Here is an 8774-nt window from a genome sequence, read left to right as displayed (position 1 = left end):
TCCATGCGCTCCTTCACAGCATCCTCTCTGCCTCAGGACACCTCAGCAAGAGAAGCCTCCTCAGCAAGTGGGCAAGATGCCTCCTGGCTGGGGGAGGGACCCCCAGAAGGGCCCACAGAATCCTGGCAGGATGTGGCCCAGAGCCGTCTGGTCCATTGTAAGCTGGTCATTGTGATCTACAGATGTTCAGACACCTGTGAAGGCACTGACACATCTGGGTTCTCAGGCAGTGCTGTGAAGTATCCTGGAAGGACGCTGAATTTAGAGGCCTGAGTCGATCCCACCCTGTCTGGATGGCGGGGTGTCGGCTGCCAACTATTTCACTTCCCTGAGCTTCAGTTTCTTTACCTGCAAAATGAGAGACGTGCCTGCCCGGCCTCCCTCACAGCGTGGTTGTGAGAGCAGATGGAAAAAGATGTGTTCAGGCCTGTAGGGAGGCTGCTGCCAAGAGGGGCATGGGAGAGCAGGCTGGCTTTCCAACAAGAGCAGGAGTGTGACGGAAAGGCCTTGGTAAGAACGTGTGAGAAAGGGAGAGGGATAGCGGACCTGCCTGAGGGAGCACGCCCCATCCCCATCCCCATCCCACAGAGGCCGTCTGGGGAGGCTGAGAGCTTGGACTCTGGAGCTGGGCTCACCGGACTTTGAAGGCTGGTCCTGCTGTCTAGAAGCTGTGTGGCCCTCGGCAAGCTGCTGTGTCTCTTTCAGCTTTTGTTGCCTCTCTGTAAAATGGAGACATTACTCACAGAGTAGTTTGGAAGATTAAAATGAAAAGTGTTAACACGTAAAATATCTAGGGCAGAGCCTGGCACACAGTGGGTGCCTAATAAAAGTAGCTGCTAGTATTTTTCACAGCTTTCTGCTGTGGCTCACTTCCTCCCACCAGGCAGCTCTGGGCAGGCCCCAGCCTGAGGCAGCTCCTGGCCCAGCAGGGAGGCTGTAAGACACCTCCTGGCTGAGGCAGGGATGACTTCAGTGGCCTGTCCCTCCGGGGGCTGGTGCTTTGGACCACTGCCTTGACCGTTCCCTTGGTGTGGGGTGTCTGAATTGTCTTGACATCAGCACCAGGCATCTGCGGTTCCTGACCCAACTGATTCCTTCTCCTAGACGTGGTCTCAGCCCTTCTCTTTTCTGCCTGCCTCGATCCTGAATGGCAGCAACTTAGGATCCAAGGGCCTAAGTACTCCAGCCTTGAAGGAATCAGAGGAGGCTTATGGAGCTGTCCCTGGCAAGTCCTGGGCTCTCTGAGTTGGCTCCCGTCCCCTAACCGCTGTCCCCATGGAAATGAACTCACAGCTGCCTGGGAGAGCTGATTTCTATCCACCTGGAATTTCTTCCACAGGCAGCCCCAACGGGACCGCTTTGCATTCCTGCCAGCTTCTCCTATAGCGTCGTGACCAAGGGCACAAGGAAGCTCTGGAGCCAGACTGCCTGGGTTCAGGGCCATGACTAGCCGTGTGACCTTAGGTAAGTTACATAACCTTTGTGTGTCTCAATATCCCCATGTATAAAAATTACACCTCACGCAATCTTCATGCAAGTTAAATGGGATAAAGCAGTTCTTGGCACAGAGCAAGTGCTCAATAAATACTCACCATTATTTTTGCCCCCTCCCTCTGGGGGTGTCCACTTGTGCCTATGTCCTCCACCCTCCACCCATATGCACTTGGTGCTTCTTGGAGGGCATAATCCTCCTGTGGGTTATCTCAGTCCTGGACTGACCTTGAGAGAAGATGAGGGATGAAGAATTGAGTGGGTGGGATCAGCCAAGCGGAGGGACGAGCTTGGGCAGCTTGCCCCCTCCCTCGCTGGCCCCCGTTCGCCTGGGTTTAGAAAGTGGAGGTCACCAGTTGGGAGAGATTAAGACTTCATCTTGAGTTCCCTCCTTTTGAAGCACGTGTCTTTCTTCCTGCAACAAAATGGTGAAGTATACTAGTTCCTGGGCCAGTGTGGGCGAGAGGGTGTCTCTGGGCCTCCCTCTCCCCTCTGACAAGGGCCTCAGCTCCTGAGTTCAGGACAGCAACGCCCAAGGGCACCTCTCATGTACTTTACCCACTTCCTCCCTCAGGCCCCGGTCGCCAGAGATGCCCGATCATGTGCCATCCCACAGCCAAGCGCCTGTGTCCATCTGCTAGGGAGCCCGAGGCGAGATGATGGCCTTCTTCTCAAGTTCCACGCAGCCGAGGAGCAGTGCAGGGGGCCTGGTGGGCTCAGCAGCACCCCTGGTAATTCATTTACGAATATTTTTATTACTTACTATCCTGACAACTTCAAAAGAATTTTGGACCAACTTACAATATGCAGCTTTATATAATAAATCTGAAAATAAAATAACATAAAGTCGAAGTCTTAGTAATAAAAAGCAGAGGCAAGGGGTAGGAATTAAGAAAGGACAAAAGGTGAATTACCGCTGCCAAGCACCATAGACGGTTCTGTGAGATGCACAAAAGAGCTTGAGACCCCCTGGAAGATAACTGACGACTGGCTGGTCACAGTTAAATAGAACGACAGAGGTAAGTAATAGTAATCATTGACTGGACCAGGCGTTGTTCTAAGCACTTTACTTTTCTAAAATAAATGTTCATTTTGGGGTAATTTTAGATTGACGGAAGTTGCAGAGAGAGCACGGGGAGCTCCCCGACACCCTCACTGGGTCCCCCATGTGCACATCTTACCACCGGCACATTTGTCACAATGAAGAAATTAACATTAGTATATTATTATTAACTAAACTGCAGACTTTATTTGTATTTCCCCAGTTTTTTCACTAACATTCCTTTCCCGTTTTAGGATACCACACTGCAATTAGAAGCTTTTGACTTTCTTTTCCTTTTTTCCTCCTCCCTCTCTCCCTTCCTCCCTTCCTTTCTTCTTTCCTTCTTTCCTTTTTCTTTTTTTTCTTTACATTTAATCCTCACAATGATGAACAAGTGGGCGTAAAAAGGCATTTCGGATTGCTTAAGGCCACATTGCTGGGGAGAGGCATTGCTGAGTTCAGATCCAGACAGTCAGCCGTGCTCTTGGCCTCCATGTTGGACTGACAACAACTTGGCAAGTGTGAGGAGGGGGTTTGAAAGGGAAGGAGGTGTTGGGGGAGGGAGTGTGGGGGAGAGGCTGTGTCAGGGAGGGGCGTGTGAAGAGGAGGGGGCAGGTGGGGAAAAACAAGGCAAGGAGGGCCTAGGCAAGGAAGAGAGAAAGGTTTCCTGGAGAAGGCTGGGGGCACACTTTTTCCAAAGGGAAAAGAAAAATGTGTTGGCTCCAGGATTGAGACCTCGACAAGACTGAAGGGACATTCCCCGTTCTCTCTCCTTGCCCTCCCCCCCACAGGGCGGGAGGGTTTTCTGGGGAAGATCGAAGGCTCAGCTGGTTCTCCAGACCACCCATCCCCTTGGGACGAAGGAACCTTTTCCTGGGGCTGGCTTTCTCTTGTTATTGTAATACATAAGTGGTACCTGTTTATATAGAAAATCAGAAAATGTAGCTAAAATGTTTATGAATCATCCAGAAGTCTGGATACACTCATTATTAGTTTTTCTGTTTATCTGTGATCTATAATGCTATATAACATATTTTTTAACAGAAGTGAAATGTCATTGTATTGTACGATGTAAGCTAAGATGCTTTTTCCTCCCAACAATCTATCATGAACATCTTTTTTCTGTGAATATGTACATTTTTACAACTTTAATTCTAAAAGAATTCCATTGTACAGATGTACCACAGTTAATTCAGCCAATCCCCTCTTGATGGGCAAGTATGTTCTTTCCACTCTCTGTGAAGGTTTCTGAGTTCAGACATTGGTGTCCATTCTTTCTTCTTCCATCAAGATGGGTTCCCAGAGAAGAGCTGCTGAGCTCAGAAGCGAGCGCCTGACAAGAGTTGTGCCGCACGCGGCCACACTGAGTTCCAGAGAGGCTGCTCTCGCGTCTCCCACACAGACGGGTCTGCTGCTCTGGACGGACGCCCACCTCCCTACAGCCTTGTTCTCATGGAATATTACCTCTTCCTTTTTCATCTTTGCCAAGAGCACATCATGTGTCTTATTTTGCATTTATTTGGTCTTTACCGAGATTGAAAATATTTTCAAGTGTTTCCTGGCCATTTCTGTTTCTTCTGTGAATTGCTGTTCATCTAGACTGAATTTTCTGTGTTTGCTTTTGCTTTCTCTTGCCTGGAAGGAGTAGCTCCTGGCTGAACTGATGGCTAAGAGTTGAGCCAGGATGTGGGCATCCTGGCCTCCAGAGGTTTCTAAGGTGGAAGGAAACGAGCCAGTTGGCCTGAAAAATCTGGGAGTGCACCAGCCTCCACTCCCTGTGGGAAGATGGGTGGGGCAGCTTTACACAGAGCTTCACAGGGAGAATGGACTACCACTTGCCTTGATAGAGAGGGTTGGACCAAATGATTCTGGTGGTTTCTCTGATCCCCAGATTCCATGAAAGATGGGGAATTTGGAAGCCAAACTTAGATATGGCCTGGCTTCCAGATCTAAATTCTGACCTGCTCTGGAATTAGGGTGGGGTGACTGGCAGAGTCAGAGTGAGGAGAGGCTGGACAGGCGGAGGAGAGGCAAACTCATTATGCTCCTGGAGCAAGTGAGGACCACCCCACATGGGGCCTGGCTCCCCCTCCTAGCACCAGGCAGAACCGTGGCCCATGTGCTGTTTGCTTTCCTTTCACCTTGCCCTGGAATTTTTCTGGCCCCAGAAATATGGGCCACCAGAGCTACAAACGTCCTCTAAGATCTTCCAGGGTGAGGAGAAGAGCCAAGCAAAAAAGGAGAAGTAAAAACAAAGATGAGCACACACCCCTATGACCACATTTATAAAAAGTTAAATATATTTATGCAGTATATCTAAAAAGCAAGTGAATAAAACTCTCTCTCTTTTTTTTTTTTTTTTTTTTACAAAATATTTCCTTCCCCCAAATTGTTCTGCTAGAGCTCTGTTCGCTAAAGAGTGGCGATGAGGGGATGAGACCTTCCTTATCCACCCCCCTATTTTGCAGAAGAACAAACTGAGGCACAGGGCAGGCACACGATTGCCACACACAGCAAGTGGCGTTTGATCCTGAATCTCCTGCCTGCAGGTCTGGGTTCTCTCCTGTGATGTCTGGCTCCAGGAATCATCTGTTGAAGGGCTGCTTCTTGCCTATAGGAAAATTCTCCGGGATTGAAAAACTAAATCAGAGAACAGGCTGTGTTAGCAGATGTATAGCCAAAGGACAAAAATATTCCCTTTTTACTCTGACCTCCTCCAACAGGCCACCATTTTCAACCTGCTGCAAAGCTGTCCTTTTTTCCCTCACTTTATATATATATATCACACAGACTAGAGTCAGAGGGACAGAGAAGGACCTGGGGGTGGTCCCAGAGCTAGTGTCAGAGTCAGGACTTCTGGAATCTTTCCTTCTCACTAGGAAGCCTCAAAGACTTATTTTTTCTTTTTCTTTTCTTATAAGTAGAATGCTGGCTTTCTGACATTGCTACCCTCCCCCATTCTAGAATATTCTCTTTTTTCACTCTCCATGTCCATAGACTCCTCCGACCTCCATCACTAGATCACTTTCTCCTTTTCAGAGCACTTTCCCACTGAATGTAGGACCTCACAGCGCTGTGGGAGGGAGACAGACCAGGCAGAGGGGACTCCCCCCTCCACAGAGACCACACCCTGAAATGTGAAGGGACAGTCACCAAACGGGTCAATGTCAGAACTCAAGACTTTTGACTCTAAGATCAGTGCTCTCTCCTCTCCTCCAGCAGGTGTGTGGTGGGCGTGAGGAGCATTTCCAGGAGGTGGTGCTGAGCTGCAGGTCAGCATGCTTTCTTGAAGGGGCCAGGCTGGGGCTGAGCCCTGGGGGACGCGGAGGTGGCTCAGAGCCGCTGCCACCAGCCAGATGGCCCCTCCGGCGTCAGCCACTCTCCCCACTCTCCGCCTGTCCCAAACTCCGTGACTCATCTGCTTGCTGAATCCATCCTCCTCAGAGCCGCTGGGTTCCAGGCCGACGGATCTTTATTTTCCGAAGGGGTCCTGAATGAGTTATTCTACTGAGCAAAACCAGTTCTTCACAGGCCGTTTCTCTTCATTGGCTGCTGGTGCTCCCCCTGCTTGGCAAAATTGTCTTTGCCCACTGCTCACCTCCCTTTTGGCCTTACAATTGCCCCAGTTTGCCCCCAACTCCTGGTACCTTGTATCAGGCATTAGCACCCCTCAATGCGGCCACTCCCTGCACCCCGCCACATCTCCCTGATGTTGCAGATAAAACCAGGATTCATAACAGCCCTGACAACTGAGCCTGCAGCCAGGTGAAGCTGGACTGAGAAACACTCAGGCACGACTCAGCTTGTGGAATTCCCCGCTCTCTTCATAAACTGGGTGGCACTGTGCCAACGCTTGGCTGCCCTCTCCCCCTCTCCACGTTGCGCCTCAAACTTTCTCCCTGATTCGCCTCGCCGAAGATTTCTCTGTTTGGTTGGTCTGCTCAAGAAATCACGTCTAGCATTTGTATCTCCGCTCTCCTCTGTGTTTCTCAACTTCTTCTCATAACTGTCACCTGTTTATCCTTTTTTTTTTTTTTTTTTTTTTTTGCGTCCCAGGAGAACAGGCCAAGTTCCTTCTCTACTTTGCTGTTTTGCTTTCTGGGTCATCAAGTCTGTTTTTTATTACCTTCTTCCAAGGTGGATTTTAATTCAGCTATGATGTTTTTAGTTACCTTGTAATTCTTCCACTTCTTTCTCACCTGTCTCCGTTTTTAGATCACCTTGTTATTTAATCTTGCAATCAAATATCTATTCTCTCCCTGAGACTTTCTGCTCCTCTCTTAAGCAGGTCATGCCTTCTTTTCTGCTGAGCTCACTGGGAAGGTGGACTAATGTTCTCCTCTTATCTCCAGCTGGGCAGGGTGGTGTGAGGGCTCCCAGTTCAGTCCCTAACTCCTGGTATAGGTGTGCTGTGTTGGTTGGGATCCTGTAACCCCCTCCTGGGGCTCTGGCCCTCTGAGCTGCTGTTAGGGGTGAGGGGTTTCCCTGGAACACACTCTGGTTTTACAGCTTCTCCCATCTGGCCCCAGCTCCAGCTGTCTGGTGAGCAGGGCACTCCCCCACCTGCCCCCGACTTTCTGTTTCCTGTAATTTGCTGTTTCTTGCCTGGTTGTAGACAGATGGTGACAATGGAAGAGGGGGTGATGCGAAGAGGAGAGGTAACAGGACTCACTTCCAAGATCAGCTCTTAGAGATGGAGAGGAGTGGCTGGCCCCGATGGGTCCCAGCCTGGGTCCCTGAGACAGGACAGACGAGAGAAGAGGCTGAAGTATCTTCCCACCTCTTCTCAGTGGGCCTCTGCTGGTGAAAGGCATCCTGGGTAGGTCAGGTGATGTTGCTGGGAATGCTCCCTTTGTCTACATTCCTAGACATAATTAGTGAGAAGTTGAGCCAGATGTCTCATGTCCAATATTTAGTGCACACCCACTGTTTAACCCTTCCCCGCATTGATTTCTTCATCTTCCAACAACAGCTCCTGATTTTTCACTTGGGCACTAGCCCTGTCTTAGTCCAGGTGCCCTGGGTGGGGCTCTGGGGGTGGAGCACATGACCGTGGCCTTAGCCAATCAGCACTGCACATTCCCAGGCCACGGTGATTGGTTCAGGGGTGGGCATGTGACTGGAGGGTGGTACAATCAGGATGAGGTTCAGGACTTTCATGGAAACTCCCGGAAAGGATGCTCAGGTTTCCCCTCTAGACCTAAGCCTGAAAGCTTGTGAGCTGAGCCCCAGATGACATCTGGGAGCCTGAGAGTGGAGCTGAGGACTGGAGAAAGACTGTATTCTGGGTACAGCAAGGAGCTCTGATCCAGCCTGGCCTGAAACTGGATTATTCTTGCACCTTTTGGCAATGAGAACCAATAAGTTCTCTTTTAAGTTCAAGCCTCATTTGAGTCGTATTATCAGCCAGCTGAAGTAGAATGAGTCCTCATTGATACAAGTGTTATCACAGGATTAGGGAAAAAAGAAGGACCAAATATAAGGAGGATAGATTCCCAAATGTTTACAGTATTATCTTTGGGTGGCAGGATTTGGGTGGGTTATTTTTATTTCTCTATTTATGTATTTTGTTTCCTATATTTCTGTAACACGCATGTTTTGTAAAAAAGAGCTAATAAACAAGGAAAGCCCTCGATACATACTATATTAAAGATCTTGCTTCTTCAGTTTGGAAGGCAGAGAGGCAGATGAGATCAGTGTTTCTGTCCCTGCCGAGCCCGTGGAATCACAGTCAGGCGCCTCTGGAGGGCTGGGGTGATGGCGGGGGCAGGCCTCCCACCCAGCCCTGTGAGGGACATCTGAGGAACTCCCCTCCAAGCTGACCAAGGAAATCCTTCTTTACGCAGCGGGAGGCAAACTTATGGCAACTGTTCTCTCCAGAGAGGGTACAAGTCGAAAAGAGAAATCGTTTCAAGAGGTTTTGAAACCTGCCAGAATGGCAGTTCTGTTGTAGAATTGGAGAGGGGGAGTGGTACATGTGGGGCTGTCTCTGGCCTGGGGGTGGGTGTCAGAGAGGTCCCCAAACTCTCCCTAGGGGCCAAGCCAGGGCCGCCTGAAAGGCTGGGCAGTGGGCAGCCTGTGCTGAGCTGGGCAGGGCACAGTGGGTTGTTCTCGTTGTCGCATTGGACCTATCTGACCACCCCATGTCAGGGACCCAGCGAGGCAGATGGCAGCACACTGCCCACGTTCCAGCCGAGTGCCCGGGGCTTGGAAAGCACACGTGTTTTAGCACTTGCTGTGT

The 8774-nt window shown here is 50.0% G+C and overlaps 1 long non-coding RNA gene across 1 annotated transcript; it reads left to right on the top strand.

The window, feature by feature from the left end:
• Nucleotides 1–917: 917 nt before the first annotated feature.
• Nucleotides 918–8162, top strand: LOC139083704 (uncharacterized). The gene is made up of 3 exons (XR_011540616.1): nt 918–1464; nt 2066–3054; nt 3778–8162. It is a non-coding gene; the product is annotated as an uncharacterized lncRNA (long non-coding RNA).
• The last annotated feature ends 612 nt before the right edge of the window (nt 8163–8774 follow it).

The sequence above is a fragment of the Equus przewalskii genome, chromosome 1 (genome assembly GCF_037783145.1).
Source record: "Equus przewalskii isolate Varuska chromosome 1, EquPr2, whole genome shotgun sequence".
Lineage (NCBI taxonomy): Eukaryota > Metazoa > Chordata > Mammalia > Perissodactyla > Equidae > Equus > Equus przewalskii.
Note: the sequence above shows the minus strand (reverse complement) of the source record. Positions and strands in the feature narration are given on the sequence as shown.